This window comes from Pteronotus mesoamericanus, unplaced genomic scaffold, assembly GCF_021234165.1.
Source record: "Pteronotus mesoamericanus isolate MK-2021 breed Mesoamerican mustached bat unplaced genomic scaffold, CSHL_Meso_final scaffold_85, whole genome shotgun sequence".
Lineage (NCBI taxonomy): Eukaryota > Metazoa > Chordata > Mammalia > Chiroptera > Mormoopidae > Pteronotus > Pteronotus mesoamericanus.
This window is the reverse complement of record NW_026555329.1, coordinates 74,687,429-74,712,191: the sequence shown is the minus strand read 5'-3', so window position 1 is coordinate 74,712,191 and position 24,763 is coordinate 74,687,429. Positions and strand designations below refer to the sequence as shown.

Sequence of the window (24,763 nt, the reverse complement as noted above, 5' to 3'; positions counted from 1 at the left end):
TCCTACGAGGACTCATGGCTTGACCCTGAACGTCCCTTCTTCGCCCTCTGAAATCCCAGTTCCCCCTGCCGTTTCTCCCCACCACCCCCTCGAACCCCTCTGCTCACTTCATTCAGAATCTCTGTCAGTTCAGGACTCCTTCTCGTGACTGAGCAAACCTCCCTCACCCCAATCTTTTCAAACCTGCCCCACCTCAGACAGGGGACGCGCGAAAGTATACTACCCATGCGTCTGAAATATAAACAAACAAAATCACACCAGAAAAATAACCAAAATACTTTTCTAAGCATAAAACAAATGGTTGGAAAACCAAAAAGAATCAAATAGATTTGACTATATGAGGGGGGACCCAAAAACACCAGGATTTATCTATAAAAAATTGTGTATTTATTCTTACATGTTTAAACTTCAGCTCCCTTCAAAGTGCTCTCCATTTCATGCAACAAACCTACCAAGATTTTTTTCTACTGCTCAAAACAGTTTTTGAACTCATTGACTTTGATGCCTTTTGGTACTTCTGCCATTTCTTGTTCCACCTCTTCCACATCAGCAAAACATTTCCCTTTGAGAACTTTTCATCCGAGGAAACAAATAAAAGTCCCTGATGAGATCAGGTGAACAGGGAGGGCGGGGCATGGAGGTCATGCCATTTTTGGTCAACATGGTGGGGGCAGTTGTGCTTGTCAATCACCCATCATGAAATGGGCAGACACACACTGAAAGAGTCTTCAAAAAAAAATTCACTGCGGGGAATGCAGCCTCTCACAACAGCACCAGCTGGTCCATGGACACAGGTGGGTTCCTACAACACTCACCCAGCAAAGGAGGCCTGTACGACAAAGGGCCTCCCCTCCAGAAGATTTCTTTGTGGGGGGTCCGCCCTCGTACGATCTAAACGAGCAAATAAAACCAAATTGAATATAAAATAAAATAAAAATTCATGGGACAAAACGAAAAACAAATTTGTAGCAAGCAGTGTAATATTAATACCCTGAATCAATATATTTAATAATCTAAAAAATCAATTAGAAAACCAACACCAACCCAACTGGGCAAAGAACAACCAAGACACAAAGCATTCAGTTATAGCTAGATGATAAAATATGAAAACAAACAAAACAAAACAAAACCTTTTCTGGTAGTAAAATAATTTCAAACTAAAAAAAAAATTTATCTTTTGCTTATTAAATTGGGCAGCTTTTTAAAGATAATATTCAGTTATGCTACAAGTTCAGAGAAATAAGTACTTGCATATACTTCTCATGGGGAACAACCCAGTAATCCCATTTCTCTGAATCAATCCCAAAGAAACAATGCAGATAAGATCTGTGTGCAATATTAAGTGTCACCTTATTTATAGTAGTGAAAACTTAATATACTATAGAGGACTAATAAATTATAGATTTTTTAATTATATAGTCAATATTTTCACATAGATGCAAAAGGGGAAAAGATAAGTATCTTTAATCTAAAAAGAACATGTATAAATCAACAATAAATCTATAAAAATGACCCAACTTAGACAGGCAATTCACAAAAATAATAAATACTCAGTAATTTTTCTAGTTTATCATAAAGCAATAAAAGAAGATAAAACTAATATTTATCCCTAATTCACCACATTGGAAACTATTGAAATGTGTTTTTATTTTAAAAATTTTTTAAAGGTTTTATCTATTTATTTTAGAGAGAGGGGAGGGAGGGAGAAAGAGAAGGAGAGAAACACCTATGTGTGAGAGATACATCAATTGGTTGCCTCTCACATGCACCCAACTGGGAACCTGGCCCATAACCCAGGCTTGTGCCCTGATGGGGAACAGAACCAGTGACCTTTCGGTTCGCAGGCTGCAGCCTGCCACTTAATCCACTGAGCCACATCAGCCAGGGCTGAAATGTATTTTTAATATAACTGTGAGTATATTAATGTCTACATATGAGTAAATGTAATCAAAAGAATAGAAGAATATTCACCAAATGCTAAAAATCAGTCATTTCTGAGCACTGAGACTATCAGTGATTTTATTTTCTCCTATAGATAGTGCTTATCGATATTTTTCAAGTTTCTACAATGCACTTATACCCCTTTTGTAATGAGGGAGATGTCTGAAATCATTTCAGCAATACATTGGTGAGAATAAAAAATCCACCTGTTATAACATTAAAGAGCATAAACAATGTCCATCCTCTCCTTCCCCACAAGCAACGGGCCCCCACCCATGAAAGCCCTCCCCACTCCCATCTTTTAAAGAGCAAAGATGATTACTGAATACTAATTAGCAAATGAGAGGGGATTCTGCTGGTCCCTCACGCTTGCCATCTTCATTCTTCCTGACTTGGTTGGGCTCTTCTGGCTCTTTAGCTAGAAGGGACTAGACTATGTGAATGGCAAAGACCACAGCCAAGCAATCTGGAATGTGAACTCTGCCCTGTTAACTGTGGTTCAGTAGACTGAAGATATCCAGTGTCCACTCTGTGTAAAGTGCTTGCTGGATGCTACAGGGGGTACAGATTTGGAGGAGACAGTCCATGCCCTCAAAGTCCGTCCAAGAACCAGATAGGACAGCCCAGGTGTACACATATCTACAAATACCTGGCAGAAGATGGGGCGTGCAGTGAGAGAGAAGCAGGAAGTAAAAGACCCCAGTTAATAGGGGACCACTGGGAAGACAGGACACCTGTGACAGCCTCAAGAAATTGCTAAGCGTTACTTAGACCTGATGGAAAGGAAGAACAGTGTTGCTGGGCATAACAGCAGCAACAAAGGTCCATGAAAACTGAAGCACAGCACACGGTCTGCAATAGCAAATGATGCATTTACTAGAATAACAGTATCTACTCACTGGGTGGCTGTGAGAACTAAATAAGTTCGTCATATCAAGCACTTAGAACAGTGCTCAGCACACAGAAAATGTTCTACAACCACTTAGTGCTGTTGCTTTACTGCGCCTACTATTATTACTACTATGGCTACGGCCGCTCCTTCTATTTTTGGTGTGGAGAAGTGATGGCGGAACACGAGACTGGAAAAGTGATTTAAGATCATACCCTGGAAAGCCTCAAACGCCATAGGCCATAAAATATCTTTGACAGAGCTGATGGGGTCTGGGCTTTACTTTGGGAATATTAATCGGGCAACAGTATAGCATGAAGGGGAGAGGAAATAGAATTCAGGACACCAGATAAGAAAAATGCGGCGTGGAAAGCAGGTGGTCCTAAGAGGGTGTGCAGCCGAGAGGTGCAGGATGAATAATGGCAAGGGGTGGGTGCCAGAGACCTCGAAAAGGGAGCAGTCACGGGACCCGGCAACAATTAGACATGGGAAGAGAGAGGAAGGTGGTAAAGAGGACTAGGACTGGGAGGTGACCAGAGAATTGTGGTGACACAGGGTAGTGAGAAGCGTGGATGCTAGAGCAGCCCCCAGGCAGGCGGGAAGCAGGTGTGAGGATCGGAAGGGAGTTTCGGCAGGTGACACAGAACTGAGAATCACTTAGATGAGAGGGGTGACAGTGGAAGTCATGGTGGCAAAAAGCTACGTCAGGGATGAGAGCCCTGGGGAACAAAGGGTGTAAGAGAAGAGAAGAGAGCTCAGAACAGAAGCGTGCTTGGGGAGCGCCCCCAGCGGGTGGGCAGAAAGGGAGCAGAAGGGTTGCCGGGGGTGGGGGCGGTGCACAGAGCCATGGAGCACTGCGCTACCATTTTCCTAAAAGAGCATGCACGGCTCCAGAGGGATGGAGTCCTTCCGTCCGATGACAGTTCTGCTCACCCACTCCATCAGCCACTCTCCATCTCCCTCCACCTCCATCTTTAATCGCTGACGTACACACATAAGATCGGCACAGGTGGGAAGAGAAGACCTATGGGGCACTTTGTAAAAACTGGATCAATAAATAACCACATAATGGAGCTCACTGGTAATCCTCACTAAAGGTGGTTACCCTAAGCCCTAGATATTTTAACTCCTGCAGCGAACACCTGAGCCATTCCTGAGCAGCTGTGGCAGTGCCCAGAGAATATAAAAACTGGACTCTGAAAACCTGATTGGAATCTTGTTTCTATTACTTTCTGGCTGTGTGATCCAAGCCAAGTCACCAAACCTGTCTGGGCCTCTATTCTACCATCTACGAAATGGACACCACAATACCAGACCTCTTAAGCTTGGGGTAAAGATTAAATGGAGAGATGTGTTCAGTGAGTTCAACACAGTGCATGGCCATAATGAACAGTGGCTTTTGTCTATTATTTATATGAAGGTAGACCTTGCCAAGAAATGTTCTTTGTTCCTTTTCTCCACCCTGCTTTGAGAGAACTTCTCGTTTTCTCACCCCCAAGATTTTCAGTGTCTTTGCCCCCATTGGGATGGGGGTTGGTAGAGGTAAAAAGGAGGGATCGGTGACCCAAAGGCTCTCTCTCCACCCAGGATGGGTTGCACATCTTGGATCCCAGGGAAAATATTAGAGAGGCAGCCTGGGGCTTGTCTGTGAATCTGAGTCCCTTGAAGGGCCAAGGGTGATGCCTATGGCAGGGTGGAGACATGCAACTCGCCAAGTTTGGGGAGGCCACCTCTGGGGGCCGGGCCGTGCCTGGTCAGCAGGGCACGGCTGTCCGTGCGGCCCAAGCTCCCCCCGCAGCTGTCTCACAGGAGGGCCCTGGACAGGTTCTGAATCTCCACTTAATTGAAGTACAACTGTCGGATCCTTACCCATCACAGCTATTCGTGGGAGATGCTGCAAACACGGTATTTGGCCTTGTACCTTCTGGAGGCTACAAGGATCCTGCTAACATAGGCAATAATTCCAGCCAGACACATTTCCAATCCCACAGAAAAGCTACAAGGTCTCATGATCGAAGAGGAGGAGGGGTGGCGATCGGCAAAGACAAGCTAACATCTTCACAGCACAGCACACGTGGGGCTCCAGGGTGGGGGGCGGGGGAACGGCACAGAATAAAGACACAGCACCTCGAGGACAAACCTGCTTGTAAACTGGTTGGCCATCCCAATGGCCAAATTACCCAACACATAATCAGGGCGACTCTTCTCCCCCTGGAACTCCTCTGTGTGGATTAATGGGCCCCTCTCAGGAAGCCGAGGCAGCACTAATAGCGCATTTTTTCCCTCGGACCGTTTAAATCATTCGTCCCTTCTCCAAGCTGGCATTTGTGTTTGCGTCTTCTGTGCCCAGAGGTCCAGACTTCGCCAGGCTGCCATTTGATCTCTGGCAGGCAGGAATGGTGGGCACATGTCGGGATGGAGAGACTTTTTTTTAATCCTCATCCGCGGACATGCTTATTGATTTTAGAGAGGGGGGAAGGAGAGAGAGAAAGAGAGAGACATTGATGTGAGTGAGAAACATAGATCGGTTGCCTCCCATACACACCCTGACTGGATTTTGTGTGTTTTTACAGTAATGACTAGCAATTATGAAACTCTGTATTGAGGTAAAACATGTGTAACATTTAGCCATTTTTAAGTGTACAGTTCAGTGGCATTAAGTTCATTCACACTGTTGTGCGACCATCATCGCCAACTGTCTGCAGAAACTCTCTCATCTTCCCAAACGTAAACTCCATACCCATTAAACACAGACTCCTGGCCCCTCTCCCTCAGCCCCTGGCGAGCACGCCTGCCATGACGTCTAACTGCACCAGCCTCAGCTTCTCCTCCTGAAAGACGGGCATTCGACATAGGGGTCATCTGAATGCCAACTGGCTCATTTTCAGTCAGCTCAGGCCCCTTTGCTGCCCCCTCAAATTCTCCTTCTGGGCAGGACTTACAGCCAAGTAGTGGCAGCTGCATTTGGGGGACCTCTGGGACCACACAAGATCCCACAAACCACAGGAAAAGAGGCCAACACATCCCACACGATGAGGAATAGAATTGTTCTTAACCTTTACACACACCTACAAATCATTGCTCTTGGCATAATGAACCACTCTTAGCAGGCAGCTGCAAAACCAAGCGCAGAGGAACCATGCAGGTGTTTCACTGCAAACTTTCTGGATCCAGACAAAAAGCAGACAAAATCAGAATAAGTGCTGTTGGTTTATATTACTCATTGTTACTCCTATAAGAGAAAAAAAATTACAAATATCGCCAACCCATCGGCGAAACAAGAATTCATGAGACTACCATCTTCTTAAAGAAAAGGAAGTCCCTATTCAAATTAGCATCTCACTTTTGGCAACAGAGCCAGTTTCAAATTAATATATTACGTGTGTTTATTAGATTTTAACAAAGAGGAGAAATCTCATGTAATTAAATTCCCGGAGGATACCCACATGAGCCCATAAATGTAACAGAGGCATATGGACAGTGGTGTGAAAGGAAACACTAATTAAGTCCCAGTTTCCTCCAAATACCGCCAGATCTTTCAGGTCTAAGTTCAATTCCTGGGTTGCTGAGCGTTTACTCAAAGGGTTCCAGACTTCAGGGTGGGTGCTGCAGGACATGGAAGGGTCTGGAAGGAAGCTTTCATGGGCAGTAAAGTGTTGCTCCACAGTTCAGATGCACCTTGCCCAGCCAAGGAAAGTAGAATGGAGCCAAAGAGATGCAGGAAAGGGGCTTAGTCAGGAGAAGTGGCGGGAACACCTGAGGACTTTTCTGGAAACAGAAATGTAATATAAGAATTGTGAGTTGGGAGAATAAAATGGAGGAGGGAGGTAAAATGAAGGATGAGTAGGGTCTGGTAAGGGACAGACATGGGAGGGGGGAATGTTTGAAGGGACAGAGCACTAAGACCCCTGTGAATGTTAGGGACCAAAGCTCTTCCCCACAATCTTTGGCTTGTCACTTAGTGCCTGGCATTGGAATGAGCCAAAAATGGTGAAGGATCCAAGAACCTGAGAAGAAGGTGCCTAGGGTCCTGGAGAAAAACAATGGAAGTTCTCACTCTCTTTTGACATTTCATCAGAGAGAAAAGGGTGGATGGGGACCCGGAGGTAGCTGGACGGTTGTTCTAGTGACCAGGTGGGCAGCCCTGCTTCCCTCACCATTTCTTGTCCATCTCCCCACGCTGAGCGCTCTGGCAGATGCAGGTCCTCCTTCTCACTGAGGACCACCAGTGCTCTATCATGGATGTATGAGTCCCCTGAGCATGTGCCCCAAGGGCAGCTGAACAGAACTGAAGGGGACCGTTTGCCTTTCTGTTGGTTTAGGGCGGGTGAGGCAGACAAAGGCAATGGCAGAAGTGCAGGTCGCAGGATTCTGATCAACAAAAGCAAGCGTCCTAAAGGGGCAGCGGCCACTCAGGTCCCAGCTGCTCCAAGAGGGGTTAGGGTCTATGATTTCTGTGTGACATCTGTCCAATGTTGGCAATAAAGTTAGAAACAAAAGCAGCCACTGTATGGACTGCACAGAATTGCCCCCAGAATTCCAGATTTCTGATCCCTGACTGTGTAGCCAGGGAGAAGGGACAGAAGAGAGGACACCTATTCACCTGCCATCAGCAGGAATTTAAGGGGACCACAGGGGGACAGCAGGATCGGATCCTGCTTAGAGTGGGAAGTTAGGGAGCACCGAGGAGAAAGAATCCAGAAAGCTAGGAAGGAAGGACCCAGGATTGGCCAGGGAAGCCCTGGGAAGGGGGACCCCAAAACCCCCGAGTAAGCCTGGGCATCTGGAAGGTGATACTTCAGCTCTGCCTCAGGAGCTACCTTGTGTACAAACAGCAACATTCTGGGAATCAGTCAATGGAATGGGAAATATCAAAGAGCCAGTTGTCATAAATGATAAGAAACTGGTTTGCTCTCTAAGACGAAAGAGGCCATCGACCAGCCCCCTTCTCTGATACACCACTGAGCCGCCCCCGTCCCTCCGCCGGCCACACCAGGATGCTTTCCTTTTCCCAAAAATAGGTCTTTTTCCAAGGGACACCTCTCTCACCCACCCGTCCCAGAAACAGCTTCCTAGTCCCATCTCCTGCTGACAAACACCCACTTATCTCTACAACAAAACTCAGGTACACGTGCAAGCCAGGGGGACCTGGAGGTGGCCTAGAGCAGGGTCCTGCCCTGGCCTGTAAAATGAGCTCTCTCAGTGTCTTCTTCAACAGTACTCTTGCCACTGAGCCAATCAGCCATTCTGATTAATCTTCTTCACAGGGGAAAAAAAAAGACTCGAAGTTGGTACATGGATCACATATCTGCAAATAAATTCTGCTCATAAATGCTTATAAGGACTCAGTTCTCCACCCCCCGCCCATATTTATTTGTTTATGGGGCCCTTCCCTCCAACATCGCTGGATGCTTTTCATTCTAATCCCTACTTGGATGGACATAAATCCCAAGTCAGAGAGAGAAGAACTATTGGGGACTCGATGCTATTCATTGAAGAAGCCTAAAAATAAACTCCTAGAAAATTCTACCCAACGTTAGTCAGCACCCATTATGACCCTAGATCTCGGTTTGGAACTAAGAGAGGGGACTGTGCTGCACAACATTCCCAGGGCTCCTGAAAGTCCTCTTGTGTCAACTCACACCTTTGGTAAGTGCGGGTGATGAGCAATGGCCCAGAGGTAGACAATGTTGGTGTTCTTGTCACTTAAGCTCTCAGCCTCTGTTAGGAATGGTCACAGCACCTACTCCTTAGACTCGTGAGGATAAGACACAGCAATCCATACAAAGCCCATGGCAAATGCCATTATAACAACATCAATTACTACTATCCCTTTTAAGCCAGAAATTCTCAGTTCCCCTAGTGATGCCCTATGATGTAAATGGGAGAAGCAGATCGGGCAGAGAACTCCCATTGTGAGCTTCCTCTCTTCAGAACAATGCTCTCAGCTTGCAAGTCGCCAACCTAAGATGAATGTGTTGTAATTAAATGACTTTGTTTCATGACTGGAGAAACCCTACAGCAAGGCAAGCCAGTGTGGGTGACGTGAGAAAGATTCACTTAAGATTTTAAAAAAAGGGGGGGCGCGGGGGGTGGGAGACTGCACAGAAAACACGCTTCAATGCACTTTCAAGTCTCCCAGGTTGTACGAGACCAAGGCAAGGGGTTCGCCAGGCAAAACTGAGTGAAGGCCGTACAGGGCCTTTGTGTGATGCTGAAAGTATCTCAAAATAATAAGTTAAAAAAATAAGCCTGCCAGAATCCCAGGTCCCTATGATTCTATTAAAACAAATCTGGTCCCTGACTGGTGTGGCTCAGTTGGTTTGATATCATTCCTCAAAGCGAAAGGTCACCGGTTCAATTCCCAGTCAGGGCACATGCCTGGGTTGTGGGTTTGGTGCCCAGAAAAGGGGGGTGTAAGAGAGGCAACTGATGGATGTTTCTCTCTCACATCAATGTTTCTCTTCCTCTCCTCCTCCCTCCCTTTACTTCTCTCTAAAGATAAAATAAATAAACTCTTTAAAGAAAAAAGAATCTGGGGTCCATCAACAAGCTGGCTCTCCCAGTATGCCCCCCTGGGCCTTGGCTTCCTAAGTGCAGGAACCATTTCTTTTCATCTGGGCATCCCCACCATAGCTGTGCCTGGCAGGCCACAAACTTGCAACAAATGCTACATCGAGGAATAAAAGGATTGATTAACCCTCTTCCCAAGCCCCTGGTCCCTAAAGACTAGCTGAAAGCACTCCTCCCCCTTTGGCTCCGGTGCAAATGTTGGGGGTTTTGCTGCCCTGCATTTTTCCCCTGTCTTTGGAAAGCTCCACGAGAAGAGACGCATGCACCACTGTCAGCTGCAGACGCCCAGCCAGGAAAGGTTAACAGGAATGGAAACCAGCCCCCATTAGCGTCTTGACACAAGATAAAGTGAATGAGCAGAGGAATTGGTCTCCTGCAGAAACCAAAGGCAAGGCCAAGTCTGTTTGCTAAGAAAACACTCCCTGTTCACCAATCCCCGCTCGACAGGTAGCTTCTTCTTAGTGCCTCATAATAATCCTTGAGCATCTGGGATCTGCCAGACCCTCGGCTGAATGTGCTCATGAATAACGAAACCAGATATCCTGGCAGGGAACAGCATAGCAGGCCAAGGCAGAGCTACTGCCCAGGCAAGCCAGGAGAATGAAGCAACATGGCACCTGCTCGACCCAAGGCTCCTGGCCGGGCGTGCCCTCTTCCCACCGCCCTGCTGTAGCGGTCCTCTCCTCTGCCCTCGCCGCTCTGTATCTTCCTGAGCTGCATCCCTGACTTCAATCCTCCCGACCCTGCGGGAGCGCTACTCGAGACTCCCCACACAAAGGCCTGAGATTCCTCACGGTCCCATCCTCCCTCGTGCCCTGTATTTAGACGTTTGGAGTCTGGGCACCCTCTTCACCCATGACTAATGGCTGCGCCAGTGCACCGGCATAGACACACGTTATATCTGAGGCAGGCTCCCAGCGGGGCGGCTCCTGCAGGCCCTGGGACTAAAGGGGAGGATGCTCCGAAGACATCATCGGGGCCTGTGTCAGGTCAGCAGGCCCCAAAGAGTCCTTCCATCTAGTGGCATTAAAATGGCCAAATTGCGGCCCTGGCCGGGTGGCTTGGTTGAAGTGCCATCCTGTAAACCAAAAGGTTGCAGGTTCAATTCCCGCTCAGAGCACATGCCTAGGTCATGGGTTCGATTCCTCATCAGGGCGCATACAGAAGGCAACCAGTGTTCTTCTCTCACATCAATGTTTGTTTCTCTCTCTCTCTCTCTCTCTCTCTCTCTCTCTCTCTCTCAGATCAATGAAATATATCCCCTGGTGAGGATAAAAAGAAACAGCCAAATTACAACAGCTAGCAAAATGCCACCAAACCATGTAAGATTTTAAAGGGCCAATGTATGAGTGATGTTAGTTCACAGGTGGCCGCCCGGACGCATGGCGAGGGCACATGCCACCACGATTTAGAACTGAAAGGTGGACAAGACAGGGGATTCTACCAGAGGTGTTCTGTAATTCTCTATAGCAGAGGAAGGAGGGTAAAGTGAAAACAGCTCAGGACTCATCTTCTCCTACTGTCTTCTCTATCCCCTCGAGGACGGAACCCCAGTGAGAGAGGCTATGAAAGCCCCTGTCCCTCTGAAAACCCAGCTGCTTTCTTCTGGGTCAGGTCGGGACCTGCGGGGGCAGGGCCCGTAGGGAAGGCACTCCGTTTATTACACCCATTGCAAAGTGTTTAATTGGGAGTCCTGGTTTAGTTAACAGTTTTTCAAGGCTGTCACAGGAGAGGCGCAGAGGAACATCCTGAGCCTGAGTTGATCTCTTTCAACTGCCTCTTTCTTTCTGTAAAGAACAGTATAAAGAATATAGCCAATAATATTGTAATAACAATGTATGGTGTCAGATGGATACGAGATTTATCGGGATGATCACACTTAGTAAGTTATATAATTTCTAATCACTGAGGTGTACACCTGAAACTAATGTAATATTGTATGTCAACTGTAATTGAAAGATGAAAAATTATTTTTAAAAAAATGTTCACGCAGAAGACGTAGTCACGTGCCAACAGACACCAGAGCATGTCAGAGAGAGAGAGAGAGAGAGAGAGAGAGAGAGAGAGAGATGGTCTCTTGCTGTTTCTTGCTTTGGGTCTAAGATTTTGAGCCTCAGGATAAAAGTTATGTTATGACGCCCCTCAGAAAGCCTGTGCTCCTTTTTCTGGGTTCAAGTAGCTGAAATTGGCAGAGGTGAGAGGGGGACTAGGGGACCCTAAAACTACACCTTTATTATTGGCAATTATTATAATATGTATAAACCACTTCTGCAGTTTCCTGATTACTCTTGTCTCTGGCATTTTCTTTTATCTTTACAGCATCCAGGAAAAGGTGTGGGGGGCGCAATAACCATTAGCCACAGTTGACAGAGAGAATCAAACTTGCACCAAGATCGCTCAACCACCAAGTGGCAAACTCAGGACTCACACCCCAGCTTCTGACCCAAACTCTCTGCCCTTCCCAGTACCAGGCAGCCTCCTGCATTGACCTCAGAAGTTCAAGGGGCAGAAATATCACAAAAAAGAGCATGAGGTGCTCTCCTTTGCTATCTTCCAAATGAAAGCATCAAAAAAGAAATAACAACAGGACAACCTCATACTGTTTTGGATTTCTGACATTTGTGCTGGAAAAAAATGAGATGCTATCTATTATTATAGATGCACAAAGACTTCCTGTTTGCTCTTGGCCTTCCAGGCCTGGCGCTAGCCACAGGTACGTAACCTTGACAAGCATTACACTAAAAACCTTTCCGCTGTGAAGAACTAAAATGCTCTCCTTTGCTCTCCCAACAGCAAATTAGAGAGCTGCAAGGAGAGCCTTCATGGTCCATTATGCAAAACGGCATCAAGCTGTTCTTGCTGAACGTTCAGCTGGAGACTGAATGCAGTAAAGCCGACCTTCTTGTCTTTCCACTCGGTCCCTCCTTTTCTTCCTTTCATTTCCACTGCCTGCACCCCACTTCTGCCACCACCCACTTCACCCTCTTAAGAATCAGGCGCAGATACAATTATTGGGCCTAAGCTCCTTCGTACTTCCAGCTCCTAAGGCTTCCCCCTCCCAGGAGAGCAAATTTAAAAACCCAAGGCAGTCAGGGGTTTTAACAGCAATGTAAACTGTTCCAAGTGGGAGGGTCGCCAGAGACAGCAACTCCTAGCGAGTTTAGGGCCCCCGGGAAGGAGGAAGAGATGGAAAGGGGCGGATCCCTGGACAACGCCCACACCTGGCTGTGCTGGGGCAATCAGAGCCCCAGGCCGGCCCTCCTCCAGCGGCCCTCGAGTGACAGGCCGCAGTCAGACCTGTTGAAGCAAAAGCTTCGGTTTAGGCCTCCAAGGCCATTTCCAGTTTGATTCACCCCCAAGCCCCATGAGGCCTTCTCTCCAGATAAGAGTGATCTGGGCTCTCTGTAGTCTTGCTTCCAAAACTAGAATGCTCTCCGTGACCAATGTGGCCCTGCAGGTCGCTGTTAGATTTTTATCTCACAGGCCCCCTTTGCCTTGACCCTGGCTATCCCAGCACTGCAGGTTTACCCCTGCCCCAGTGGCCAGAAACTCAAGAAAAAGACCTGAAAGCAAATATGAGGGGGCCGGGAGGTATTTAAGGTGCAGTATGGGAAGGAGCCAGGAAGGAGGCTGGTTCCTCAGCGACCTGAGAACACGGGCCCCAGTCAGAGGCTTCCAGGGCCTGGGCTGACTGCACTCTCGCACTCCCGCCCACGAACGTGAACCTGCAAGAGCGACCTCACGCCCCTGCTCCCAGAGATGAAAGGCGCTGGAGGAATGATGCTTCACTGTCTGGTTTGTCAGACAAGATGAAGGCCTCGTAGACAAGGTGGCAGGGTGACAATGAAAAGGAATTTCTGGTTAAGTTAGAATAAAATGAAAGATAAGAGAAAATAACATCAAAGAATATGATAGAATAGGTTAAGAGAAGGAGAAACCCAACAACTTTGCCAGTACTTTCCATATGCATGAAATTCTGGATCTTCTAAATAAGAACAGCGTTCTGTGCTCCACAGAGCATTGAGTAAATTCTTGCAGAGGTTGGAGGAAGTTTGTCAGTGGGCGGGCAGGGGTAGGGGGTAGGGACAGCCTGCCTCTCAGAGGCCCCCTATTGAGAGGCACAAGCAGAGAAATCTTGACTTTCTGGAATATGTTTCTAAAATGAAATTACAAAGAGCCAATAATAGAAGGAAAAAGAACAGGAAGGGTTTTGATATTTAAAAAAAAATTGTTGTTGTCCTGCCTGGTGTGGCTCAGTTGGTTGGAGTGTCGTCCCCTACACCCAAAGGTTGGGGGTTTGATTCCCAGTCAGGGCAAGTACCTAGGTTGCAAGTTTGATTCCCAGTCAGAGCATGAATGGGAGGCAGCCAATCAATGTTTCTCTCTTTCTCTCTAAAAATCAATAAACATATTTATTATTTTTTTAAAAAAATTATCGTCTAAGAAATCCAAAAACCAGAGTACAGAACTGCAGGAGAGGACGCTGCGGTGAAGAAGGAGGTGACCGGCAAGTTGCCAAAATAATGGCCACCCCACTATGACCTGGACAAGACTGCTTTTTTCCCATTGTAATAAAATGGAAATCTCATCCCTGCAAAAGAGGAAGCCTGGCCAAAAGTTCCTAAATTTCCCACCAGCTGAGGGTGAGACAGTTCAATTCTCTCTACAATTCTGGGCACAGGACTCTTGCTGCTAGAGAGCGACTGGGGGCCAGCTGACAGAAAGAATAAGGTGCTTCCCCTCTTTTTTCACTGCCCCTGGGGCAGGAATTGCCAGCCCTGGATGTTAGTTTTCTTGCCTCATTCTGGACGGGGTGTGGTACATTTGTCTGCGTTTTCTAGCCGAACAAAGGAAGTCAGCATGACTATTGACAAACAGAGTGGGCGACCATTGTGGCTTCTCATTGCTGGCAGCACTACCAGCTTTTCTCTCCATAAAGGGGGCACGTACCTCGATTTAACCTACAAGGTCCGGCAGAGGTAAGGCCTACTAGAGTATGGTTGGTAGGGTGTGATAATTTATAGTTTTAATTCGAACATTTCACCCAAAATGTCATATGGTGTGCTTGAGTGTGATATTGTTACATTACAGAATTACATGTTTATGATTTTTGTGATAAAAGATTTTGTAATAAAAAAGGGGCGTTATTTGTGCTGGACCCTGTACTTAAGGATGACAAACAATAGGCATCGTCTGTTGTTTCCAGCTGCTTCTCATAGGAAAGGAAAATCTGTCACATGGTGGTGTCAGAAGGCCTCAGAATCATAAAAAGATTTCCCAGAGGGTCTCCTAAAATAGGAGAAGCGAGCAGAAGTTGCTTCAGTTGAGGTAATCGGGTACAGAACATTCCTCCAGCTGCAGGAGATAAATAACCCTTTCCCAATATAAGTGACAGAACTTTCTCAGAATCTAACTACAACAGTGATAGCAAGAAGTCTGGCATCTCCTTGAAGCCCAACTCTCAACATGCAGAATGTGAAATCGATTCCTGCCTTGTCCTGATGACCGTTTTCTCTCTCAAAAGGTACAGAAAGCAATAGGGGAACTACTATACTTGGTACAATTGCGGCCACCAAGGAAGAGCCAGGTGACAATGTGTAAGTGACAGGGATCTTCTGACTGGCCACTTCATCTTAGGATTATAATAGCTTGGGAAGGGGACACTGTGCACAGGTAACATGGTCATTACTCAGCCAGTCTCTACGAACAGATATCAGGTGTGCTCCTTACCTTCTGAAAGCTTACAGTCTACACAGAAGATCCATAACATCCCAGGGCATTTTATCAGTGGCACCGAGAGACAGAAAGGGTGAGTGTTGTAGAAGCCTGAGGAAGGAAGAGCATCTTGTGGGTGGGACGAGGTGGACAGAAATGGTCTGCTGCAGAAATCTGACTTGAGTGACTTATAGAAGGCAATGGATTAGATCAAGGCGGGGGCGGGTGGGGGGGCGAGGAGGAGCAGGAATTCACAGTCCACTCCTGGGTAGTGCCTTGACAATTAGAGTGTGAATATACACACATTTGGCATTGAGTTGGGCCCAGTGGTGACTTCCTATATGGATATAGTACACAATGGGATTGAACAGGGAAGGCAATACATGCCTTTGAGGTGTCATTAAGCCACACTTGTCTTCTTGGAGATGGGCTTTGGCCCTCAGGATAGACACCTGCAACCATATTTCTTCTAACTACCATTCACACCCCATTCCCCCACTCCCACATGGCACCATAGCTGTCTGGACTGCAGTGAACAGAGAGCTGACCCAAACATATGCTTCCTCCCAGGGACCTGGAATTTAGATTCTCTGCTTGTTGGCTGCCTTATGGGTGCAGAAACTCAGGAACTAAGAGGAGACCAGTTACATACACACACACACCCCGCCCCCCATGCAAAGGCAGTCTGCAGCAGGAAAATGAAGCAGGCAGACAGAGAAAAGCAGAGATGAGTCCCCTGCCCTGTTCAGCCCCAGCTCCAGCCCCTCCTGGGGCAAGCTGGAGCTCCTCCTTCTATGTCAAACCAGACTGCCTTGGTTCTGGGGCTGCACCGAAAGGCCAGGATGATGATAACGGCTAACACTTTACTCTGCGTCAGATGCCGAGCTGATCACTTTTACACAGTTTTCTCAATAAATCTCTAGGAAGACACTGTGGACCTGAATAAAGTTTCCTAGCTTCTAGGACAATGACAGGGCCAGGAATAGCACTCAGACAACCTGACTGGGCCTTGTGATTCCAATACCACGGCCCTCCTCATGCAAGCAGAGCCTGTGACTGAAGACTTTAGACTTCATCCTTTATATGTCGCAAGTAGGTGATGATATTTAATGAAGGGAATGGTATGTGCAAGGAGCTATAGTACAAAGGAAGGAAGATCTTGGGGTCTGGCCCAGGTAGAGATGGATTTTTTCCCCAGGGTTGTGTGTAGATGCATTGGGCCTAGCTGGGAAAGAGATGAAAAGAAAACTAGAAGAATAGCCAAGATTGTCAGCCTGGAGGGACAGGAACCTGCCAGTCAGATGGGGAAGGTGAGGACAGGAAGATTGGAGAACAGCTGGTGGGTAGCTAGGTCAGAAAACACAGGGAAAGGAACAAAGAGGGAATGAGCAATGGAACCAAATCGTCCTGCATGTGGATGGCACTTGTACATCGTGCTTGGCGTTTGCCACCTGGATGGGGGCAGTTCTTCGGAAAGACCACATGGGAGCTCATGGCTTTGAAGGCACCAGGAGGCCCAATGTCAGCAAGGAACCAACGAGACAGTAGGTGGGGAGCGAATGTTGGGGAGGCAGGACTGTCCAGGAATGTGGGTGCGGGCTTGAGAGAGAGGAGAGAGGAAAGTCAAAGTCCTCTTTGCTTTCAAGTCTTTTCTTTTTTCCTGGTCAAGGAAGCTCCGCCTATCTTTGCAGGCAGAAGGGGTGAGGAGTCGGCAGGTGAAACTGAAGCTTCAACAGACAAGGAGTAAAGGTGGGTGCAGAACCAGGTGCTGGGTAGGCATGCTCTGCGGCAGGGACCTGGACATATCTGTCAGCAGGGCCAGGGACTCAAAAAGTGCTAGACAATTTTCAGCCCTGACCGGTGTGGTTAAGTTGGCTGGGCATTGTTCCGTAAAGCAGAAAATCGCAGGTTCGGTTCCTGGTCAGGGTTCATGCCTGGGTTACAGTTTCAGTCCCTGGTTGGGGCACATTCAAGAGGTAGTCAATCAATGTTTCTCTCTCTCTCTCTCTCTCTTTGTCCCTCCCTCCCCACCCCCTCTAAAAGTAAGTAAATAAAATCTTTTCTAAAGAAGTGCTAGACAATTTTTAAAGAGCTTTTGAGCTTTGGGAGAAAAACAACCAGGAAAAGATGAATCCACTGATCAGGGAAGATAACTTAATGCTTACAGATGGCAAAAGAAGACAGAACTCCTATTCTGCTTGCCTTTCCATGGGAAAATAACCTTGGGAGTGAGGAAAGGAAAGTCAACAGCATAAAGAAGTGAAGAGTCAGAGGGTGAAACAATAAGGAGAGAACAGTTGGCTTCCTTAGGTGAGTTCAACTCTTCAGGTTCAGAAGTGCAGGTGTAACACTGGGGACGTCTCCAGAGATGCCGGGAGACTGGAGAGAAGCGAGTGCTGTCCAGATCAGTGGGAGGAGGAGGAAGGCGGCCTCCTCAAAGCCCAAAGCAGATCCCCAGAACAGAATTATTAAACTGGTGGCTTGTGAGCATTTAGAAGAGATGTTAATTACAAAAAGTCACCAGGGTTCATAAACTGTGCTAAGTAACCTCGTTTCCTTACTTTGAGAGGGAGAGGCTACTAGACCACCTGCTATTCATTTACTTAATATCCTATCTCACTCTAAGAAGGACTAAATGTTCACTAAAGGGACACCGAAAACCCTCAGAGACACCACAAAAGTTACAAAAATGTGAAACAGAAAACAGGAGAAACAAAGAAGGGAGACAATTTTTTTAAAGCCATAAATAAGAGTATTAGGAAAAGGTGCAGCCCAGTGTTTTATAGCCACCTGCTGAAGGCAATTCTGCTCATTGGCTAAAGCAGACACTCATCCTAGCAGGCGGCAGTCACAGAGAAAACCCGACAGTTAGTCGCCACACACTGCCGAGGAGGTGGGGGAAAGAAGTAGGAAGAAGATCGAAAGCAAAGTGGGGGATGGATGGAGACGGGAGGAAAGGCGGAAAGCTTGAAAGAAATAAAGAAGTGCAGTAAATAACATTTCAGCATTTATTCACACTCATGGAGAGAGAAGAGGAAGGGGACAAACTGTGCGGGAAAAAGAACAGTGCAAGTGACAAAAAATACCTTAATAACTTAGACCAGGAGAATTATGACTTGTGTTGAGATAGACACAATGACAGTGAGCAAGAGAAGTGCTTAGAGGTCAGGGATGTCAGATTACAGAAACACACCTTCCATGAGCTTGCGTTTCTTCATGAAAGACGTAAGAGTTCTGTGTTAGAAACTCAAAGAAAGAAGAATTTGGGAGTTTGGCAGACTTGGGTTAAATCTCACTTCCTCCACTTACAGCTTTGTTTGCTTGGCTAAATTTACTAAACAATTTGAGTTTCTGCGTGTTCAGCTATAAAACTAGAATAATTTTACCTACCGCAAAGAATTATTGTGAACATTAAATGAAAAAAAAAAGCACAATTATTCCTGAGACTAGACCCAAAAGAAATTTCTCCCAAGATCCCTCATAAAGGGGACAGCGTACAGTTGGAATCAGCAATGATTTCAAGGCCTTTTTGCAGTTAGGTGGAACATACCTCCGAGGATCTCCCTAACTCTATGTTCTGTCATTATTTGTAATTCAAATTAAGAGTAAATTTTCTAAAGTTATGTAGAATATTTAATCAATTACAGTGATATCAGAAATACCAAGAATCATAAAAGCTTTTTTTAAAAAAAGCTGCTAAGTGGTATCTAATGGTTCCAGGGTTCTATGAAGTTGTTGCTGGTCTACAGACACTCTGGGAGGTGGCAGTGGGGACAAAGTTCTCAGCAGGCACAGGTGGGAGCACTGGTCTCGGTCGCCTCTTGGTCTTTTCTTCTTCTTGTCCTCCAGCCTGCGGCTTCAAGGTACAGACGCAGGCAGACCTGCTGGCGAAGGCCTTTGGCAGGTTGGTGCCTTGGATCCACTTGTCCTCGCAGCAGTACATTTGGACCGTCTGGGATAAGGGGGCTGGCTTCTCCCACTTACCACCACCCAGGATGATTCAAATGCAGCCCTCCCACACAGCCACGCCCCACTGGCTGCTGGTGCACGGTGGCGGGCCATACAGGTGCACTGGTTGCACTGTCGGTTGTAAGCCTCGACACCAGGCTCATCGAAGCACGCCATGGCCTCCCAGCTGCTGTTGCTGCCCCCGATGGAGTAGATGCAGTCCTCAAGGCTGCACATACTGTGCCATCCCTGCACTGTGCTCATGGGCTGGCGCTCCTTCCACACGTCTCTTCACTGGTCATAGCACAGCAAGTTCTTGCAGAAGGGGCTGATAGGGTATCCATGGCCCCCATGATGTACACAAAGTCTTTGGAAATGATGTCATGTGGCCATATATGAAGCTTCGCAAGCCCTCATGTAGGACCAGGAGTCAGTCTTGGGGCTGTAAGTCTCTACTAAAGAGAGAGCTCCACTGTCATTCCAGCCACTGATGGTCAACCAGCATGTCTTCAATGGAGGCAAAGTCGAAATCCTCATGGCGTTGTTTCATGGAGGCCACCTTGATCCACTGTTTATAGCGCAGGTCATACCTATAAAGATTGGACACTGTCCCCTCCATTATCCCTTGAGAAGATATCACCAGCAATTAAGATGAACCCCCCAGCACAGCAACACCATGGTGGCTCTGTGGGGCCACCAAGGGTGTCTTCTTGACCCACTGCTCGTTCTTAGCATCCAGGTAGCACGTGTTGTCACTGCGCTTCTGAAACTGCTCAAAAACCATACCACCCATGAATAGCAGGTGCTCCTCGTTGGTGCGGAGTGCCATGCACTTGGCCTGCATAACCAGCTGAGCTGCCAGGCCGTTGTGGTAGCGCTCAGCCTCCTCAATGAAGCCCGTGCAGGGGCCTCCCTGGGCAGCAGTGCACACACAGCCAGTTTGATGCGGTGCAACAGGTTGTCCTTGGGGATAAGTGGGAAGTAAATGTGCTCCAGCACCTGGTAGGCATGGGCCTCCCACTCCAGCTGCTGCATCAGCCACTGCAGGGCATCCTGCAGTGGGTCAAGCTCGTGTCCCCACTGTACCTCGCTGCTGCTCAGGTACATGCACAGCTTCTGCGTGAAGACGTTCTGCAGGAAGTTGAGTGTGAAGGAAAGCATGCTGAAGTGGCTCAGGATGAAGCCATCGATGAAGGCATCCAGCTGCTTGAGGCGGTAGCTGGAGGCCAGAGCCTGCAGGTACAGGTGGTTTTCCTTGCTCACCTCCTGCTCCAGGTACTCGCAGCAGAAATCCACCACAGTCCAGATCTGCAGCAGTTGGGCCATCTCCAAGATGTAGTAAGCATTGCCACTGCCCTGTACCAGCTCCACACCATACAAGGAGTCCACCATGACCTTCAGGCCAATGTAGGAGGCACTGATCAGCTCCACCTCCTTCTAGAAGGCCTCGTGCATGCCCAGGATGAACATGGAATTGAAGAAATCACTGCACATGGCCAGCAGGTTGTGGTAGGCTGGCACAGGCTGCTAACTGCCCACCGGGATAATGTCACAGAAGAGGCCACGTAGACGTTGCTCATTCAACCTCTGCAGCACAGCGGTCGAGTGCTCAGGCCAGCAGCACACCTTGAAGATTCACTGATCTTCTAGGGTCCAGACACTCCTGCCTGCCGGCTTCCCTCCATCATAAAAGAGGTCACAGTCTTGTCACTGGCAGGGTCTCTGGGGACGCTGCTGTCACTCAAGCCCGCTGCAGAGGGGCAGAGTCAGGACACAACGCTTTGTGATGGGATGCCATGGGTGGGCCAGGCTCAGGTCCTGTTACTTTAAAAGCATTCTTAGCCCCTAAATATTGCTCAAATAGCCCCTAAATAGCTCAAGCAGCTTGACTATTTTAAGCAACATTAGGTACAGATTAATTTTAGGACAAGCTGAACACTCCACAATCTCCTTCTGAATGGTGGCTCGAAGACACACATCCTCTGTGTTGGTCTGTTCAGGGCACAGCTTTGGGAAGATTCAGGGTCTGCTCATTTGTGGGGACCAGGGATAGCAGGAGGTTGGGCAGGCCCATGGGGCAAGCAATGACCCTAGTTGGGAAGGGGTTGGAAGGCAGTGTCTCTGTATGCAGACAACGCAGTACCAATGATGATCTTCAGATAGCTCTTGTGAGGTGTCACATTCTCTCCAAGAAAAGAGGTTTCACACAGGCCTGTCCGGTGTGGTAGATCCAACCCTTGCTCTCACAGCTGGTCCCCCCAAAACACGAGCTTTGTAATCCTTACCTCTGTGGTGACCTGTGCTCCTTGGATGTTCTCAGACTCTGCTCTCTGAACTATTCCTAACCCAACTGGCTCTCAGCTGCAGTCCCTATATAGTCACATAACCCCATTACTACAGTTTCCAACCACCCTGGACACCTTTGAGATAACACTGACCAGTCTAGGTGCTCACGGTCAGTGGTCCACAGAGTTCGCCCTTCATACTGGATTAGAACAGACAGCGATGCACAGTGGTCATTCCTTTGTCTCACAAACCTCACCGACCCTGTATGTTGCCCTACACTGTTCTCTCCTCAGGCACTTTGGAATAAGACCACGGCATTCTATTACAAATACCATTTTTCACTTTCAATTCTTGGTAAAGACACAAAAGAATCAGAAAAGGTCTAAAGAAGGGCAGCTAAAGTCATCAAAAGACAGAAAAGTCTCCTTCATAAGGATGAATTAAGGAAATTAGGAGTCTGTGAGACAAATGAGCATGTTAGAAGGAGACAATGTCAGAGCTTTTGAAGTCTTGAAGAGGATAAAAATGCACTCACAAACCAAAGTCCAGAATGCCAGACCAAGATGTCACCCCTCTGACCTTAGTGCAGAAAAATTCAGGGCAGTTAGAAAGAAATTACTAATAAAAATAAAACTGGGCACATCGAGAGGCAGTAAAGGGAGGGTTTAAAAGTCATGGAAAAAAATGTTCATAAGCACATTAAGAGAAAATTGAACATTTCTAACCTGTGAAGACAAGTTCAGCTCCCAGGCCGCATATCCCAGTGACTACTGATAAGCTTAGTGTTGTTCATCTGTTGTTTAAGGACTGCCATCCCTGCACAAGTATTTCACATGGTGCTTGGCATATCAAACCTCAATAAACAGCAGCAACCATGTGGCAAGAATCCTTATATGATTCAGCTGAATGAAGTTGGCTATAGCTCAATATGGTAGTTCCCACTTATCTATGGTTTTGCTCTCTGTGATTTCAGTTACCCACCATCAACAGTGGTCCAAAAATACTACATGGAAAATTCCAGAAATAAACAATTCATAAGTTTTAAACTGAACACTATTCTGAATGACACGATAAAATCTTGCGAGTCCTGCTCCATCCCACCCAAGACATGAGCTGTCCCTTTGGCCAGCATCTCCACGCTGGACACACTCCCCACAGTTAGTCACTGAGTTGCCATTTCTGTTATCAGCCTGACAGTCAGTGTCACAGTGTTGGTATCCAAGCCACCCTTACTCTACTTAAAATGGCCCCAAAGTGCAAGGGTAGTGATGTTGGCATTTTGGATCTGCCAAAGAGAGGCCATCAAGTGCTTCCTTGAAGGGAAAAGGTGTAAGTTCTCCACTTGATAAGAAAAAAAAATTGTATGCTGGGGTTGCTAAGATCTAAGCAAGAAAAACACCCATCCATTAAATTTTGGAAAAGGAAAAATTAATTTGTGCTAGTTTTGCTGCCATACCTCAAACTGCAAAAGTTAGGGCCACGTAAAGTGTTCATTAAGTGCTTAGTTAAGATGGAAAAAACATTAAATTTGTGGGTGGAAGGTGGACAGAAGACATGTTCCGACTGATGACAACGTGTTGCACCAGAAAGCACTGAGCCTCTAAGACTTCAGCAACGGGTCCCCTGAGAGGAGTGACAGCAGGCCATTTGCTGCAAGGAAGGGACCAGTACACCGATTCAAGAATAGATTTGGACTGAAAAACATAAAAATCACCGAAAAGGCTGCATCTGCCCACGAAGAAGCCACTGCCACGTCTCCAGCAGAGATGAAGTTAATTGGGGTTCAGTTCTATCTGTGGTGTCAGGCATCCCTTGGCGCCTTAGAACATATCCCCAGAGGATAATGGGGTTCTCCTGCGGCGTCCTTATTCCACCTTCACCAGGACGATGACTGCCATCTTTCCACAATCGTATTCTGTCCTCTCTCCCTCTTTCCCACCTCTCAGTGTCACCAGTTTTCTCATTCCCTTTCCTCCTTTCTTATTCTCATTCTTGGGCATTTCAGATAAGCCCTTTCATGCTTAGAGGGTCTAATTCTAGACATTTTCCAATATCAAGATCATTATCATCTGAGAAAAAAAAATCTTTTTGTAAAGAAGAAATATACATTAACCAACCATCATGCAATCTTCCACCCCAGTGGCACCGAGTAAGAAGCCGCGTGCTGAGAAGTAGAAAGTCAAAGAATGGACTCGGCGCCACCTCCAGAAGGACATGAGAGAGTTCCGCAAAGGCTTCAGATGTTTGCCTTTGCGATAAGACATGCCCAAAGGGAAAGATAAAAAATTAAAAGGTGAACGGTAAAAAAAAGACTTCTAGACCCATGCAAAGTTAACGGCAGCTCATACAGAGGCCACCCGGGGAAACAGTTCCCCTGGTTGCAGAAGAGAGGAAGGGAAGACTTTGAGGAGAGGGAGACCATGCGTGGGCCTCCCATATAAGTCTCAGGGCCAGGCAGGCAGCTGGCAGGAAGCAGACATTTCTGCTGTGAAATTTACCATCTGTTTCCCCAATTTGGGAGGCTGGTATGATTGTCTCCATTCCCACTGGTCATTCTTACCATGGGCCATGGCACAGTGGCTGGATTCCTGGGGCCAGGGACAAAAGCAATCACAGGTGGAAAAACTTGGTTGGATTTCAGAGCCAGAACATTTTAGAGTATTTCAAGCAAATTTCCTTTTGCTGAAAAAATAAGATGAGGCCCAGTGCATTAGGGAAAGGGCAGAAGCTGAGCCAGGCTCTTCTCACGTGGTTGGTTCTGCCTGTGCCCAGGGATTGTGACGTCCACTCAGCCAGCTGTATGGCCACTTAGCCTCCAAGTTCCTCAATGCCAAAATGGGGATAAGCGTCCCTTCCTCATCGGTTGTAGGCAGCATTAAACGAGATGGTTTGTATGAGATAGTTCATGAACTGTACTTAGCACAGTATCTAAGCATATACTGAGCCATATGGCAGGGGGGGAACCAAAAAACCCAGAATAATCTTCTGGAGCCCAGGCCCCTTGTAGTACAGGCTCCCCCCGACTAGGTGAGTGTTCTAGGAACCCATCTGTATCAGTGTACCAGCTGGCGTTGTTGTGAGAAGCTGCGTTCGGCTTCAGTGAATTTTTTTTTTTTTGGAAGAATTTCAACAGGTTTGCCCATTTCACAATGGGTGATTTATGAGTACACCTGCCCATACCACACCAAGTATTCAGCAATTTCGGACCAAAAACAGCATGACCTCACCCCCGCCCCACCCTCCCTATTCACTTGATCTCTTCCTGAGCACTTTATTTTTGCTTCTCTGGATGAGAAAAGTCCTCAAAGGGAAATGTTTTGCTGATATGGAAGAGGTGAAACAAAAAAACAGCAGACGCACTAAAAGGCATCAAAATCAATGAGTTCAAAAGCTGTTTTGAGCAGTGGAAAA

The 24,763-nt window shown here is 47.1% G+C and overlaps 1 protein-coding gene and 1 pseudogene across 1 annotated transcript in view; both read right to left on the bottom strand.

The window, feature by feature from the left end:
- Positions 1-24,763, bottom strand: part of TMEM178B (transmembrane protein 178B) — a 314,500-nt gene that overhangs the window by 131,424 nt on the left and 158,313 nt on the right. The window lies entirely within an intron of this gene.
- On the bottom strand, positions 18,815-20,760 carry LOC129062944 (kelch-like protein 36; annotated as a pseudogene).